Source organism: Phyllobates terribilis, unplaced genomic scaffold, assembly GCF_046119375.1.
Source record: "Phyllobates terribilis strain yellow unplaced genomic scaffold, ASM4611937v1 Scaffold_56__1_contigs__length_8794411, whole genome shotgun sequence".
Taxonomy (NCBI): Eukaryota; Metazoa; Chordata; class Amphibia; order Anura; family Dendrobatidae; genus Phyllobates; species Phyllobates terribilis.
This window is the reverse complement of record NW_027362816.1, coordinates 5,532,591-5,550,741: the sequence shown is the minus strand read 5'-3', so window position 1 is coordinate 5,550,741 and position 18,151 is coordinate 5,532,591.

Here is an 18,151-nt window from a genome sequence, read left to right as displayed (position 1 = left end):
CCGACGACTGAGGGCCCTAGGACAATCAGGGTTGCCCCCACAGTCTACAGCTCGTGCACCTCATCCTCTTCAGCCTCCATCTCCGAAATGACCACATCAGTCACAAGCTGGAAGCACTGCAGCACTGCCTCAGTCAAGCGGCAACAGGCTTTGCTGAAACTAATATGCTTAGGTGCAAACCGCACAATGCTGAAGAGTTGTGGACAGCTCTGAAAGAGCAAGCAGATCTGTGGCTGACACCGCTGAGCCTACAGCCAGGCATGGTCATGTGTGACAATCGCCGGAACTTGGTAGTGGCTCTGAGGCGAGGCGAGCTCACACATGTACCATGCCTAGCCCTTGTGGTTCAGCGGTTTCTCAAAACCTACCCAGAGCTGCAGGATCTGCTTGTCAAAGTACGCCTGTGTGCCCATTTTAGAAAGTCAGCTACAGCTTCCGCCGCCCTTGCCGTGCTTCAGCAGCGTTTGCAGCTGCTGGCTCACTGACTGAGCAGAAGAGGGCAGTTGTTGACTACCAGCATCAGTAAGGCCGTCGAAATTCAGTTCACTCTCCACACATAAGACCTGAGGAGTGGACATGGATGTCAGACACCTGTACCATCCCCAAAAGCTTTGAGGACTCCACCAAGATGGTGAGCGGCAATGACGCCATAATTAGCGTCACCATCCCGCTTATCAGTCATCTGAAATGCTCTCTGCTCACAATCAAAGAGGATGCATTGCAGGCAGAGCATGATAAGATGGAGCAAGGAACCATACAGGGTGATTACACACAGCCAGCCTCATCTCATCCCAATGTGGATTGGGTGACAATGAGGAAGAGGAGGAGGAGGAAGAACAGGAGCTAGTTTCATGCGCTATAGACGGTACTACCTGCACAACTGTCATACCGTCTGTTCAGCGTGGATGGCCTGAGGACAGGGAAGACGGGGAGGAGAGCATAGTCAGTCGTCCTCAGTGGGGACATGGAAGTTTTGCCTGTTAGCAGTCTGGCACGCATGGCAGAGTTTATGTTACACTGCCTAGCGTTCTCAAAAATTTGGGTGACAGTCATTACTGGTAGGTGACACTTCGAGACCCAAGCTACAAGGAGAACTTTATATCTCTTATTCCTGAGGCGGACAGGTCTACAAAATTGGGGCAGTACCAGAAGACCCTTGTTGCGGAACTATTAAAAAAATTCCCATCTGAAAACGCTGGTGGCAAAGGTCACAGTTCGTTGGACAACCAAGGAGTACACAACTCCAATCCAGCAGAGGCAGGGGAACACTGTCAAAGTTCTGGGAGAGTTTTCTCAGCCCCTCCCATCGCAAAGGCCCTGAGGCGCGGGGTACTCTCACAAGGAGTGCAAAGTTTGGGAAGATGCTGAGGGAGTACCTTGCCGACCGTACCAATGTCCTCCGTGATTCTTCTGTGCCTTATAATTATTGGGTATCCAAGCTGGACACGTGGAATGAACTGGTTCTCTATGCCTTGGAGGTCCTGGCCTGCCACTATTGTTTTATCAGAGCGGGTTTTTAGTGCCGCTGGTGGAATTATAACTGATAAGCACATCCGCCTGTCAACTGAAAACGCTAACAGGCCGACTCTTATAAAAATGAACAAGGGCTGTATTGTGCCAGACTTCTCACCGAATGATAGGAGCGTAACATAAACTCAAATCCAGTGTCTTTTTTTGGGACATGTAATCCCATGCACCTTTTCACACCCACACATGGGTATACTCTTCCTGATTTGGGATATTTGCTCTTGTCCTCCTCCTTCTCCTCATCCTCCACCACCATATCACCAGGGTGACCATGCTCCGTGATGCAACACCCACATAATTTGTTTAAAGGTTGTTTGTCATGCCCTTAAAAAAAATTTTTATACAGTATGTTCGTGTATACCCCCACCAGGGGTAAATGTTTGTCAGCCCATACACTTAGCGCATGGGCGTTACAAGTATAGGAGACCCGCTCCTTTCTAATGGGAACAATTTTTTATGAGGCCCTCCTCCACATCTTTTCCAAGGTGCATTGGAGTGCCTCCAATTTTTGGCAGCCCTTGCATTCACTGCATGGGCCAACACAATGGGAGACCCACTTCCTAATAATGGGAAAAAATTTTCATGAGGCCCTCTACGTCTCTTCCAAGGGGCATTAGAGTGTCTCTAAATTTTTGGCAACCCTTGCATTCACTGCATAGGCAAACACAATGGGAGACCCACTTCCTAATAATGGGAACAATTTTTCATGAGGCCCTCTATGTCTCTTCAAAGGGGCATTGGAGTGCCTCCAAATTTTTGGCAACCCTTGCATTCACTGCATAGTCCAACACTATGGGAGACCCACTTCCTAATAATGGGAACATTTTTTTTCACGAGGTCCTCCTCCACGTCTCTTCCAAGGGGCATTGGAGTGCCTCTAAGTTTTTGGCAACCCTTGCATTCACTGCATAGGCAAACACAATGGGAGACCCACTTCCCAATAATGGGAACATTGTTTTCAGGAGGCCCTCTGACCTCCACGTCTCTTCCAAGGGGCATTGGAGTGCCTCCAAATTTTTGGCAACCCTTGCATTCACTGCATAGACCAACACAATGGGAGACCCACTTCCTAATAATGGGAACATTGTTTCCATGAGGCCCTCTATGTCTCTTCCAAGGGGCATTGGAGTGTCCCCAAATTTTAGGCAACCCTTGCATTCACTGCATAGGCAAACACAATGGGAGACCCACTTCCTAATAATGGGAACATTTTTTTTCAGGAGGCCCTCTACGTCTCTTCCAAAGGGCATTGGAGTGCCTACCAATTTTTTTTTTCAGCTGTTGCATTCACTGCATAGGCCAACACTATGGGAGACCCACTTCCTAATAATGGGAACATTTTTTCATGAGGCCCTTTATGTCTCTTCCAAGGGGCATTGGAGTGCCTCCAAATTTTTGGCAACCCTTGCATTCACTGCATAGGTAAACACAATGGGAGACCCACTTCCTAATAATGGAAACTTTTTTCTGGAGACCCTCTACGTCTCTTCCAAGGGGCATTGGAGTAGGTCCAAATTTTTGGCAGCCCTAGCATTCAAGGCTTAGGCAAACAGTATAGGAGACCCACTTCCTAATAAAGGAAACATTGTTTTCAGAAGGCCCTCCTCTAAATCTCTTCAAAGGGGTATTGGGGTGCGTCCAAATTTTCAAAGGGGTATTGGGGTGCGTCCAAATTTTGGACAGCCCTGCCACTCACTGCATACGCAATAACAGTATAGGAGACCCACTCTTTAGTAATGGGAACATTAAAGCATAGCCGGCTGATGGCTCTCTAAGAATAGTGAGGGCCGACTGCTGGCCCTTTAAGAATAGTAAAGGCCGTCTGATGGCTCTATAAAAATAGGCTTTGTGACTTTCAGAGTCCCTCCTTCATAAATGAAGCAGGATGTGTCTGATGATGTCTGACACACCACATGGCCAGAAAAGGTTGTAAAATGTTAAAATGACATCTCGCAGTGAATGCATTTGTCACAGTTGAAAGCAATGCAAAAGTGCAAAAATGCTTCAAAAACGCTACGTGTGAACATAGCCCAAGGTGTGGAGAAGTATTTTTGCCTTTGGTTATTTATTTTGCCTTATATACAAGTCATTACCCTGGAAAGGATGTTCATTAAGTTATTTCCCAGGAAAATCCATTTTGGTTTAGTTTTTGTATGATTTAATGTGAGTCCGTAAAAGTGGCGTAATACCTCTGACAACGTTGTTCACAGCAGTGACCTGGGAGTCAGAAATGCTTCCATGGGTCTTCCCCATCCTGTTCACATGTCATTTGAGCACTGTTGCCATCGATTCGGGCAATTTTTAGGCCTCTGCAGACCGCCGGGGGGAGCCGCTTAAAAAATGCTCGCGTTTCCTACAGACCTACAGTACAGACCAAAAGTTTGGACACACCTTCTCATTTAAAGATTTTTCTATATTTTCATAACTATGAAAATTGTACATTCACACTGAAGGCATCAAAACTATGAATTAACATGTGGAATTATATACTTAACAAAAAAGTGTGAAATAACTGAAAATGTCTTATATTCTAGGTTCTTCAAAGTAGCCACCTTTTGCTTTGATGACTGCTTTGCACATTCTTGGCATTCTCTTGATGAGCTTCAAGAGGTAGTCACCGGAAATGGTCTTCCAACAATCTTGAAGGCGTTCCCAGAGATGCTTAGCACTTGTTGGCACTTTTGCCTTCACTCTACGGTCTAGCTCACCCCAAACCATCTCGATTGGGTTCAGGTCTGGTGACTGTGGAGGCCAGGTCATCTGACTAGCACCCCATCACTCTCCTTCTTGGTCAAATAGCCCTTACACAGCCTGGAGGTGTGTTTGGGGTCATTGTCCTGTTGAAAAATAAATGATGGTCCAACTAAACGCAAACCGGATGGAATAGCATGCTGCTGCAAGATGCTGTGGTAGCCATGCCGGTTCAGTATGCCTTCAATTTTGAATAAATCCCCAACAGTGTCACCAGCAAAGCACCCCCACACCATCACACCTCCTCCTTCATGCTTCACGGTGGGAACCAGGCATGTAGAGTTCATCCGTTCACCTTTTCTGCGTTGCACAAAGACATGGTGGTTGGAACCAAAGATCTCAAATTTGGACTCATCAGACCAAAGCACAGATTTCCACTGGTCTAATGTCCATTCCTTGTGTTCTTTAGCCCAAACAAGTCTCTTCTTCTTGTTGCCTGTCCTTAGCAGTGGTTTCCTAGCAGCTATTTTACCATGAAGGCTTGCTGCACAAAGTCTCCTCTTAACAGTTGTTGAACAGATATGTCTGCTGCTAGTACTCTGTGTGGCATTGGCCTGGTCTCTAATCTGAGCTGCTGTTAACCTGCGATTTCTAAGGCTGGTGACTCGGATAAACTTATCCTCAGAAGCAGAGTTGACTCTTGGTTTTCCTTTCCCGGGGCGGTCCTCATGTGAGCCAGTTTCTTTGTAGCGCTTGATGGTTTTTGCAACTGCACTTGGGGACACTTTCAAAGTTATCCCAATTTTTCGCACTGACTGACCTTCATTTCTTAAAGTAATGATGGCCACTCGTTTTTCTTTACTTAGCTGCTTTTTTCTTGCCATAATACAAATTCTAACAGTCTATTCAGTAGGACTATCAGCTGTGTATCCACCAGACTTCTGCACAACACAACTGATGGTCCCAACTCCATTTATAAGGCAAGAAATCCCACTTATTAAACCTGACAGGGCTCACCTGTGAAGTGAAAACAATTTCCGGTGACTACCTCTTGAAGCTCATCAAGAGAATGCCAAGAGTGTGCAAAGCATTCATCAAAGCAAAAGGTGGCTACTTTGAAGAACCTAGAATATAAGACATATTTTCAGTTGTTTCACATTTTTTTGTTAACTATATAATTCCACATGTGTTAAATCATAGTTGTGATGCCTTCAGTGTGAATGTACAATTTTCATGGTCATGAAAATACAGAAAAATCTTTAAATAAGAAGGTGTGTCCAAAGTTTTGGTCTGTACTGTACGTTGGGCTCGTTGCTCGAGTCGAGCTCCCGAGTATTCCAATTTGCTCGACCTGAGCATCGAGTACCCGGGCATTTTAGTGCTCGTCCATCACTATTCCTAAAGAAAAGGAGACTCGATTAACTCTTGGTAGTCTGGAGTTGGATAATCAAGGGGTGCAATTGTTGACAACCTGCAGTTCCCGCTTTGTCCTGACAGCAGAGGTGGTGCTAGGGAGCAAAAAACTGTTTGTTGACAGTGGAGCCGGAGTCAGCATGCTTGATGCTGAGTTTGTGAAAACTCACGGTGTTGCTTGCTGTACTTTAGCTAAACCTAATTCCATCTTCGTCATCGACTCGGCGCCACTTGCACAGAAAGCATTTACTCAGATTGTACATAATGTAAAACTGAGGATGGGGTCAGTTTATTGTGAAATAATCCCTTGCTATTTCCTGAACAATCTTCCCACACCTATTGTTTTGGGTATTCCTTGGCTTGTTAAACATAATCCGTTGGTGGATTGGCAAACCAGGGAGAATATTGAATGGGGAGATGACTGCCATGAGAACTGTTTAGATATTTCCCTTGCTACTGTCTCTACGGAAATATTACTTGCTTTTCTGTCTGGTTTTTCCATACTTGCTAATGTCCAGTCAGTCACCTCCTTTATAGGAGCTATAAGGGATAAGAAGGGATTAATAGTTATCAGATACAAAAAACCTTTTTAAAATTCTACCCAGATCTCTACAAATCTACGATGAACTTTAATAAAGATCAAATCCTAGCATATATGGATGAAATAGAACTCACTGAATTCTTGGAAAGGGATCAAAAGTATTTGAATAGCCCACTCCAAATTGAAGAAATACAGCTAGCGGTAGCCTCTATGAATAACAGCAAGTCACCAGGATCAGATGGGTTAGTCATAGAGATTTATAAAAAATTTGGAGACATTTTGCTTCCACATCTATTAAGTACTTTTCAGGAAGCTTTTAAAGATGGAGCATTACCTAATTCTATACAAGAGGCCATTATAGTAGTCATACCCAAACCAGGCAAAAACCCACTTATTCCTGACTCCTATAGACCCCAATCATTGCTCACCACAGATATCAAGATCTAGTCAAACTATTAGCCAATAGACTTAATAAGGTGATCTCCAAGGTGATAAACACTGATCAATCTGGTTTTATGCCTGATAGATGTACAGCCAAAAACAGCTGTAAGCTATACCTTAACCTCCAAATTCCAGTAGACAACGCAGGAGACAGGATAATATGCTCATTGAAGGCCGCAAAGGCATTTGACTCCATTTTGTGTGAATTTTTATGGGGAGTACTTGAAAAATTGGGTATGGGATCCATTTTTACCGCATGGATAAAATTTCTATAGGGAAACCAGTGGCTAGATTAAGGATAAATGGACAACTTACATCAGTCTTCAAACTTGGCAGGGGTACTAGACAGAGTTGCCTCTTCTCCTCTTTGCACTGGCTATTGAACTCTTGCAGCAATTATTAGGAGACATTCGGCAGAGTGGGTTTCCGTAGAGGTGTAATGGAAGAGAAGGTGGCCCTTTATGCTGACGACACTTTTCTGTTTTTGACGCTTTACTAATTATTGAGAGATTTGAGGAATAATTAGAACTAATCAGTCTTACTCCCACTAGATAATAATGATAATACACCTTTCTATGTTAGTTCTGGCCTGCAAGTAGCTTCTGAATTTAAAAATCTAGGTATCAATATAATAGCACAAATGTAAGACTATGACAGATTACATCTCACTCCAATTCTTGTGAAATTTAAGCATAAAAGGGAAACTTGGTCCTAATTACCTGTGCCTCAGCTAATATATGCACTTCATAGCTCCCCTATTTGGATACCCCAAAAATACTTTTTCCAAATTAATCGCATGTTCCGGGAATTAATTGTGGGTAGGCAAACTCCCAGGGCCGGCCCGAGAGATTATGGCGCCCTAGGCGAAACTATTTTGTTGCGCCCCTACTATTCTTGGCAGTAGATGAAAACTTGGGATATAAATTTAGGAGCAAAATAAACCACAACAACAATGATTAATTAACTCTCTCCTAACTCTTTAATCTTCTGAGAAGTTGTATAGAACAAATATATACAAAGTAATCAATAACACAAAACAAAAATGACCATAGGTAATTACAATTTTTGTTTCCTTGCCTTTTTTTTGAAAAGGATGACACTAAGTCACCGAGATTAATTTGTTTAGCAACTTCAGATTGTATCGAAATTGTTGCCAACCCAACCAACCTCTCTTGCGTCATATTTGCCCTTAAATATGTTTTAATTAGCTTTAGTTTTGAGAAGCTTCTCTCTCCTGAGGCCACGGATACAGGCAGAGTCAAAAGAATTCTTAGAGCCACCACCAGGTTGGGGACACTTTCTTTCAAGTCAGATTTAAGCAAAAGTTCAAGAACGTCTTTTGGTGATGAATCTTCTGGAACACGTCTTGACATTGCCTGCAGTTCACCACATAAGATGTCTTTTACTTCGTTGTGTGTAAGAGACTTTTCCAGAGCTTTACACTTATCCAGAACAAATTTGCTTGGTTTTCCCTCAAGTGAACGGATGTGGTACAAAATTCCAAATTTCAATTCCATTTCTTTCAGCTGAGTGAACCGCTCATCAACTGAATTTATAGCAGTATCTAAGATCGCAAAGTAAAAGTTAATTTTGAAACTCTGTTCCTCATCTCTTATGGGCTCATCTTTCCCTTCATAAGAGAACTGTCTGTTTTTTTTCTTTAAACGTTTTGGCGCAGAACTTGACTTAAAATTAGCTGGTATGCCAAGCTCTTCTGCGATTTCCCTCGCATCAACTAACAGCTTCTCAAACTCTTCATCGCTTCTTAATGATTGCAGATATTTCTTTGTTTTGTCAAGGTGTTAAGAAGCAGCAGCTAAATCGAATTCTTGTGACTGAAGTAACTTACTTGTCAAATTGTTTTCGTACAAAATGTTGAACCATACTAGAACAGATGTAACAAAAGAAAAGGTTCCAACTTCTTTAGCAAGACCTTGAGCTTCTAGCCGGGAGACATTTCCAGAGCTTCCTGTGAGACTAATATTTTCTGCTATGTCCATTAGGGCATCATGGACTTCGCTCAATTGGTAACGGAGGGGGGCCAGAGCATCAATTCTACTTTCCCACCTTGTTTCGCTTAGAGGTTTTAGAGTCAGAGATGGCAAATGACGCACGAGTACTTCCCAACGCTGAGTTGACGAAGAGAAAAATACGTAGAGATTTTGAACTAACAGGAAAAAAGTTGTCGCTCCAAAACAACATTTAGCGGCATCGTTGACGACTAAGTTTAGAGAATGGGAGCTGCAAGGCACAAAGAATGCACGTGGGTTTATGTCCAAAATTCGTCTTTGTAGTCCAATATTTTTTCCCTTCATGTTGCTCCCATTGTCGTAGCCTTGCCCTCGTAAGTTGTCCACAGAGAGCGACAGTTCTTCAAATTTGTTCAAGACAGCGGCTGTCAAACCACCTCCAGTTGTATCAGAAACAGGAATGAATCCCAAGAAGTGCTCTTTAATTTCAAACTTTTTGTCTTCTGATGGGGAAACAAACCGAACAATGATAGTCATTTGTTCAACATGAGACGCGTCAGAAGTACAATCCAGCTCTACAGAAAAGGATTTTGCAGTTTTGACATCGTCAAGAATCTTTTCCTGAATACCATTAGCAGTTGAACCATCTCATTCTGTATTGTTTTTCCCAAATAATGTGCATGAATCTCTTTGTCCCGTATTTTCTGAATGTGCTCACACATGACGGGATTGAACATAGCCAAATACTCCACAAATTTCAAAAAGTTCCCATTATTAGATGCAAACAATGCATCATTTGATCCACGGAACGCTAAGTTTTGCGTACCTAGTACCCTCACTAGAGCTATCAACCTTTCTAAAATTTGATGCCAGTATTTTTCTTGCTCTTCAATTTTGCGTAAGTGTTCTTCGTCAATGGTCTTGTTCATCTTAAGTCTATTTTCGAGTTCCTTCCATTTTTTAAAGCTAATCATGTGATCTTTGCTTTTTTCGTGGCTGGCTAAAATGGCAGATATGTTTTTCCAGTCATTTACACCATCAGTACCTAAGGCTGAGCGTTTGATGATTCCTAGTTGAAGTGATGAGTCTGGAAACAACGTGCAGCAAAAACAAAAAAATGAATTTTTCTGAATAGAATACGTTAGCCAATTGCGTTCAAGACTTTCACCATTGACAAGACGACGTTTATAGTGAACACAAGAAAATTTTCTACGATTAGTGTCCAAAGGAAAATCGAAATCTTTAACTTGTGTGGGGCCGAGTTTTACTACATCTAGGCGTAAGTCATCATTGATTACGGTCCACGTAGCGGGATCGTCCCAATAGTCTTTGCATAGTATTTCTATAGATGTACCAGCCTCCATGTCAGTACTGGTACTTTGATCAGATCTACCACCAGATATTGGTGGTTGTAGTTCACTATTTTCAGCATGAGAAACAAATTCTATTTCCACATTCGATATTTCCGAGGCAACAGAAGCCTGTTGTTCCAACGTTTGGAATTCCGCGTCTTCATTTCTATTGCTTAGATATTTTAAAAATGACCCTTTGATTTTTGAAAGTGATTTCTCCTCCTCAGCTTTTCTTTTACGGTTCTGAAACCCCGAAAGTTTTTTCTTCTTATCAGCCATGACTCGTTACAACACACAGCATTTACCTAAAAGTTAACGCGCCGATTAAAATTGTTATCTGAACATTATATAATACGATTTTACTTTTAAGACAAAAACCACACATTTCTTTAACAATTTCCAATGTTTCCAATATTTTTGAAAATCAAAACAATATACCTACCTCGCAGCACCTAATACCTAGGCCAAAAATTTACTAAAAACCTCCTATTTTCTATTTGCATTCATGAAACCTCATGGAACAATGAATCTAATGAATATACAAAATAACAGCAATGGCTCACATGATAAAGCATGCAAACAGTAGAGACATACCTCGAAAATATTATAATCACGCGCGCCGATATGCAAAAAACGTAGATACTATCTCCCTTGCCTTAGCTGGCCTGACTGGCAGTCCAGGCAGTCTACGCCAAAGCGTCAAAACAGACTCCTCCCACTAGCCGCATCGACTGCTGATGACATCTATCAATATAATCGCCAACACCTACCTTTTAAGTATACGTATTTTTTTCTCTCGGGCGCCCGCTTAGTGTAGTGTGTGCATTTTTGGTTGTTTGCTTTGCTTTGCCAACATTTGAAAACTTAGGAGCAAAATAAACGCGCGGGATCAAACACCTGTCTGCAGACGATGCAAACAACTCACGTCCGTAGTTTAGCGCCTCCTTTCCGTGCGTAAATTGAAGCTCAATGGTTTTTCTTTTAAATTTATGGTAAAAAATGTATGTACACTTTTCTTTCCATCCCTAAACCTTTTTGCCTTTTGAAAAGATTTTTTATAATTTTTTCTATTTTTTCTCTGGCGCCCCCTTAGGGTCGGCGCCCTAGGCGGCCACCTAGTTCGCCTATACGTTCGGGCCGGCCCTGGCTGTAGTGTGCGATCAGCATTTATCCCAGGTATCGGGAAGTTATTCCCCAAAGCCTGGGACGGATGCAGAGCAGTATATGGAATCTCACATCTCTGCATAGTAATCGCTGGAAGTGAATTTTTTTTTTAACTAGTTAGACGTGTATTATATCAGATACAGAGAAATCCAGTTCTGATATTCTCTGGGGGTGTGCTCTTTATCCTCTGCCTGACACCTCCTGCATATTATTGGACAATGTCATACAGGGGAAAAGTAAACGCCCCCTTAGTTGAAGGGGAAATTGGCGTAAAGTTTACAAGTAAATATCTCTGCAGTGGAGATGAGAAATAAAAGAAACCATGTTTTATTCATATCTTTAGTCACTTGAATGTGAAGTAACTAGTTCCTCTTTAAAGGGAATCGTTTAATAATATGAACCTGGCCCAAACCACATATATAAGGCATGCAGGTCCTTGAAACCTAAATCCAATTACGCCTTTATATCTTTTATCTGCTGCTGCATACCCAAGAAATCAGTTTTGTAACTGGATTTGAAATATGATAACTAATGGGTGACTAGTCTGGTGGGCGTTGTTTTCCTTAGACTAATTGTTCCACGGTCCCACTAATCATGTTATCATGCCCTGTGGGTTTGAGTGACATTAATTGCAAGAGCGGTGCCACCAACAGCTCTTTGTAAATTTCAGCATCCCTGATAATGCACAGTAAGCCAGGTGTGCACCTTGGCTTCATTGGAACACTGAGCATGCCGGGTATGCAGCACGGACGCAGGACAGAGCCAGCTGCGGAATTTGCAGAGAACCGTCTGTGAAGGCGGACTGTGTCCTGTCATCATTGCCTGCAGTTAATACACTGTGCCCCGATAAAGTTGGGGTGCATACGCCTGGCTGACTGCGCAATGTCAAAAAGCCAGTGGTAACAATGCTCTTGTAACTAATGTGACTCATGCTCAAAGGGGGAATAACGTGATTAGTGGGACAATTAGTCTGGGGAAAACAAAGCCCCCACAACTAGTCCCCCACTACTTAGCAAATTGCAAGCCCTGTTATAAAACTGATTTTATGCATAGGCAGCAATTAATAAGCCCAAAAAAAAGCCTTGTAAGAAGGGTATAAAGGGATCAATAAATAAGTGTTTACAGATTGGAGATCCTGACCGGTTCCCTTTAACCCCTTTACAACCCAAGGTGGTTTGCACATTAATGACCAGGCCAATTTTTACAATTCTGACCACTGTCACTTTATGAGGTAATTACTCTGGAACTCTTTAACGGATCCCCCTGATTCTGAGACTGTTTTTTCGTGACATATTGTACTTCATGATTGTGGTAAAATTTATTCGATATCACTTGCGATTATTTGTGAAAAAAAAATGAAATTTGGTGAAAATGTAGCAATTTTGAAACTTTGAATTCTTATGCCCTTAAATCAGAGAGATGACGTGTGGGAAATAACATTTCCCACATGTATACTTTACATTAGCACAATTTTGGAACCAACATTTTTTTTATTAGGGAGCTATAAGGCTTAAAAGTTGACCAGCGATTTCTCATTTTTCCAACAAAATTTACAAAACCATTTTTTTAGGGGCCACATCATATTTGAAGTCACTTTGAGGGGTCTTTATGACAGAAAATACCCCAAAGTGACACCATTCTAAAAACTGCACCCCTCAAGATGCTCAAAACCACATTCAAGAACTTTATTAACCCTTCAGGTGCTTCACAGCAATTTTTGGAAAATGGAAGAAAAAAATTAACATTTAACTTTTCTCACAAAAATGTTACTTTAGACCCATTTTTTTTTATTTTCGCAGGGGTAACAGGAAGAAATGGACCCCAAAATTTGTTGTGAAATTTCCTCTGAGCACGCAGATACCCCATATGTTCAGAAGGGAAGAAGCGCCATTTGAATTTTTGAATGTAAAATTTGCTTGTATAATTAGCGGACGCCATGTTGCATTTTTTGGAGGCCCTGATTTGCCTAAACATTGGAAACCCCCCATAAGTGAAACCATTTTGGAAACGAGACCCCTCAGGGAACTTAGCTAGATGTATGGTTAGCATAACCCCCAAGTGCTACACAGAAGTTTATAACATTGAGCCGTAAAAATAAAATTTTCACATTTTTCCCACAAAAATGTTTTTCAGCCCCCAATTTTACATTTTCATAAGGGTAACAGGAGAAAAATTGCACCATGCAGTTTGTTGTGCAATTTCTCCTGAGTAAGCAGATACCCCATATGTTGGGGAAAACCACTGTTTGGGCGCACGGCAGGGTTCGGAAGGGAAGGAGCGCAATTTGACTTTTTGAATGTAAAATTTGATTGAATAATTAGCGGATGCCATGTTGCATTTGGAGAGCCCCTAATGTGCCTAAACAGTGGAAACCCCCAACAAGTGACACCATTTTGGAAACTAGACCCCTCAGGGAACTTAGCTAGATGTGTGGTGAGCACCTTGAACCCCCAGGTACTCCACAGAAGTTTATAACATGGAGCCATGAAAATAAAAAAATCAAGCTTTTTCCACAAAAATTATGTTTTAGCCATAATTTTTTTATTTTCACAAGGGTAAGAGGAGAAAATGGACCCGAAAAACTTTTGTGCAATGTCTCCTGAGTACGCCAATACCCTATATGTGGGGAAAATATAGTGTTTGGGCGCATGGCAGAGTTCAGAAGGGAAGGAGCACTGTGTGACTTTTTGAACGCAAAATTGGCTGGAATTGAGAGTGAAGCCATGTCGCTTTTGGAGAGCCCCTGATGTGCCTAAATAGTGGAAACCCCCCACAAGTGACCGCATTTTGGAATCTACACCCCTCAAGGATTTTATCAAGGGGTATCGTGAATATTTTGAACCTAGAGGTATGACACAGAATTTGATAACATTAGGTCATCATATTGAATAAGTTGTCAATAGTCTTGAGCGCAAGTGCTTGCTACTTGAGTTTGCATCGGGTACTCGGGTATGCACCATGTATCGCGTGTGCTCGAGTGACATGCTGGAGTCCCCGCCCGCATGTTTCACGGTTATTAGAAACCCAAAAAAACATGCGGCGATCGCTCGTGCATGGCAGGCAATCCCCGCAAGGTTTTTTTGGCCGCAAAGCATATGGGGCGGAGACTCAAGCATGTCACTCGAGAACCCGCGATACTCAGTGCATACCCGGGCCCCTGATGCAAACTTAAGTAGCGAGCATTTGCGCTCAACACTAGTTGCCATATCGTCATCTTTTTTTTTTTACTTTTGAAAAAAATCCAAACCCTAACCCTAATACAACCCCAACAATAACCCTAGCCCAACCCTAACCCCAATCCTAACCCTAACCCTAGCACAACCCTAGAGTTTATTTTTTACACCGTTCCTCGTGCGGTATAAGTGATTAGACGACTTTATTCTTCGGGTCGGTGCGACTACAGCGATACCAGAACCATATCGGGCTTTTATGATTGACAGTTGTCACGCACTAAAAGATGCATTTTTTGGTAAAATCTAGTTTTTGCATCACCATATTTTGAGAGCTATAATTTTTCCATATTTTGGCCGACAGAGTCATGTGACAGCTTGTTTTTTAGGGGATGATTTGACGTTTTTATTGGTATCATTTTCAGGCACGTGACATTTTTTGATCGCTTTTTATTCCGATTTTTGGGAGGCAGAATAAACAAAAAACAACAATTCGGGAATTGTTTTTTTTTTTTTTTAAATTTTATGCTGTTCTGCGTGTGGTAAAATTGATAAGGTAGCTTTATTCTTCGGGTCAGTATGTTTACAGCGATACTGAATTTATATAGTTTTTTTATGTTTTGATGCTTTTACACAATAAAAACAATTTTATCGAAAAAAATTTTTTTTTGCATCGCTTTATTCTGAGAGCTATAACTTTTTTAATTTTCGGATGATGGAGCTGTAAGGCAGCTTGTTTTTTGGGGGACAAGATGACGTTTTCAGTGGTATCATTTTTATTTATATTAGTCTTCTTGATCGCGTGTTATTCCATTTTTTTGTTCGGAGGTATGATGATAAAGCATTGTTTTTTGCTTCGTTTTTTATTTTTTAGCGTGTTCACTAAAGTGGTTAACTAGTGGGACAGTTTTATAGGTCAGTTCGTTCCGGATGCGGCGATACCAAATATGTGTACTTTTATTGTTTTGTTGTTTTTTTTTTCATAATAATATTTATTGATGGGTACACTATATTTTTATTTTTGGTGGATTATTTTTTTGATTTTTTTTTTTTATATTTTCTACAAATTTTTTTTTTTCATTTTTTAACACTTTTTCCACTTTTATACTTTGTCCCACTATGGGACTTTCGCTTATTTTACTCTGATCGCCTGTATAGCATAGGGATGGAGCACCATCCCTGTGATATACAGACTGTCAGCGCTGTTGATGCAAAAGATAATTTGGTCATGCACTGCGCATGCCCAAAGTATCTTCCTGCTGTCTGGTGACCCGGATGTTGTCATGACGACATCGGGTTGTCATGGCAACATCTGGGAAGCCGCGGCAGACAGAGTTGGACACCGGCAGGAGAGGTGAGTATCGCGATCACCTCCCCTTGCCCCCGCAATGCTGCGATCGACTTCGATTGCAGAATTGCGGGGGTTAATGTGCCGGGAGAGGTGCGGGACCACTCCCTTCACATAGCACCGGGTGTCAGCTATGACAATCAGCTAACACCCGGCGGCGATCAGCCTGTGTGCGGGCGAAATCAACAGGGCGTACTAATGCGTACCTGGCTCTTAAAGCCCAGGGTGCAGGTACGTATTAGTACGCCTTGGACTTTTAATGGGTTAAAGTTAAAATTTCTTGGAAATTAATAGACCTGAATATTAGTGATGGGCGAGCATTAAAATGCTCAGGTACTCGTTGCTCGGGTCAAGCAAATTGGGATGCTCGGGTGCTCAATCCGAGCAACGAGCCCAATGTAAGTCTATGGGAAACTCGAGCATTTTTCAGGCGGCTTACCCCGGTGGTCTGCAAAGGGCCTAAAAATTGCCCAAATCGATAGGAACAGTGCTCAAATGGCATGGGAACAGCATGGGGAAGACCCCTGGAAGCATTTCTGACTCCCAGGTCACTGCTGTGAACAACGTTGTCAGAGGTATTACGCCACTTTTATGGACTTACAATAAAACATACAAAAACGAAACTAAAAGGGATTTTCCTGGGAAATATGTTAAGGAACATCCTTTCCAGGGTAATGACTTGTATATAAGGCAAAATAAATAACCAAAACCAAAAATACTCCTCCACACCTTGGGCTATGTTCACACGTAGTGTTTTGACACGTTTTTGCACTTTTGTATTGCTTTCAACCGTGACAAATGCATTCACCGGGAAATGTCATTTTAACATTTTACAGCCTTATCTGGTCATGTGTTGTGTGAGACATGATCAGACACATCCTGTTTCATTTATGAAGGAGGGACTCTGAAGGTCACAAAGCCTATTTTTATAGGGCCATCAGGTGGCCTTTACTATTCTTAGAGAGCCATCAGCTGGCTATGCTTTGTTGTTCCCATTACTAAAGAGTGGGTTTCCTATACTGTTATTGCATATGCAGTGAGTAGCAGGGCTGCCCAAAATTTGGACGCACCCCAATACCCCTTTGAAGAGACTTAGAGGAGGGCCTCCTGAAAACAATGTTCCCATTATTAGGAAGTGGGTCACCCATACTGTTTGCCTATGCAGTGAATGCAAGGGCTGCCATGTGTACCTACTCCAATGCCCCTTGGAAGAGACGTAGAGGAGGGCCTCCTGAAAAAAAATGTTCCCATTATTAGGAAGTGGGTCTTCTATTGTGTTTCCTATGCAGTGAATGCAAGGGTTGCCAAAAAATGGGAGGCACTCCAATGCCCATTGGAAGAGACGTGGAGGTCAGAGGCCCTCCTGAAAACAATGTTCCCATAATTAGGAAGTGAATCTCCCATTGTGTTTGCCTATGCAGTGAATGCAAGGGTTGCCAAAAACTGGGAGGCACTCCAATGCCCATTGGTAGAGATGTAGAGGGCCTCATGAAAAAATGTTCCCATTATTAGGAAGTGGGTCTCCCATAGTGTTGGCCTATGCAGTGAATGCAAGGGCTGCCAAAAATTGGGAGGCACTCCAATGCCCCTTGGAAGAGACGTAGAGGGCCTCATGAAAAAATGTTCCCATTATTAGGAAGTAGGTCTCCCATAGTGTTGGCCTATGCAGTGAAAGCAAGGGTTTCCAAAAATTGGGAGGCACTCCAATGCACCTTGGAAAAGGCGTGGAGGAGGGCCTCATAAAAAAATGTTTCCATTAGAAAAGAGCAGGTCTCCTATACTTGTAACGCCCATGCACTAAGTGTATGGGCTGACAAACATTTACCCTTGGGGGGTATACATGAACATACTGTATAATTTTTTTTTTTACGGGCATCATAAACAAACTTTAAAAATTTTACGGGCATCATAAACACCCTTTAAAAAAGTATGTGGGTGTTGCATCACGGACCACGGTCATCCTGGTAATATGGTGGTGGAGGATGAGAAGAAGGAGGAGGACAGGAGCAAATAGCCAAAATCAGGAAGCGTATACCCATGTGTGGGTCTGAAAAGATGCATGGGAATACACCTCCCAAAAAAAGACACTGGATTTGAGTTTATGTTACGCTTCTATCATTCGGTGGTGTTGAGAAGTCTGGCCCAATCCAGCCCTTGTTCATTTTTATAAGAGTCAGCCTGTCAGCATTTGATGTTGGCAGGCGGATGTGCTTATCAGTTATAATTCCACCAGCGGCACTAAAAACCCGCTCTGATAAAACGCTGGCGGCAGGGCAGGCCAGGACCTCCAAGGCGTAGAGAGCCAGTTCATTCCACGTGTCCAGCTTGGATACCCAGTAATTATAAGGCCCAGAGGAATCACGGAGGACATCGGTACGGTCGGCAAGGTACTCCTTCAGCATCTTCCCAAACTGTGCACTCCTTGTGAGAGTAACCCGCACCTCAGGGCCTGTGCGATGAGAGGGGTTGAGAAAACTCTCCCAGAACTTTGACAGTATTCCCCTGCCTCTGCTGGATTGGAGTTGTGTCTCTCT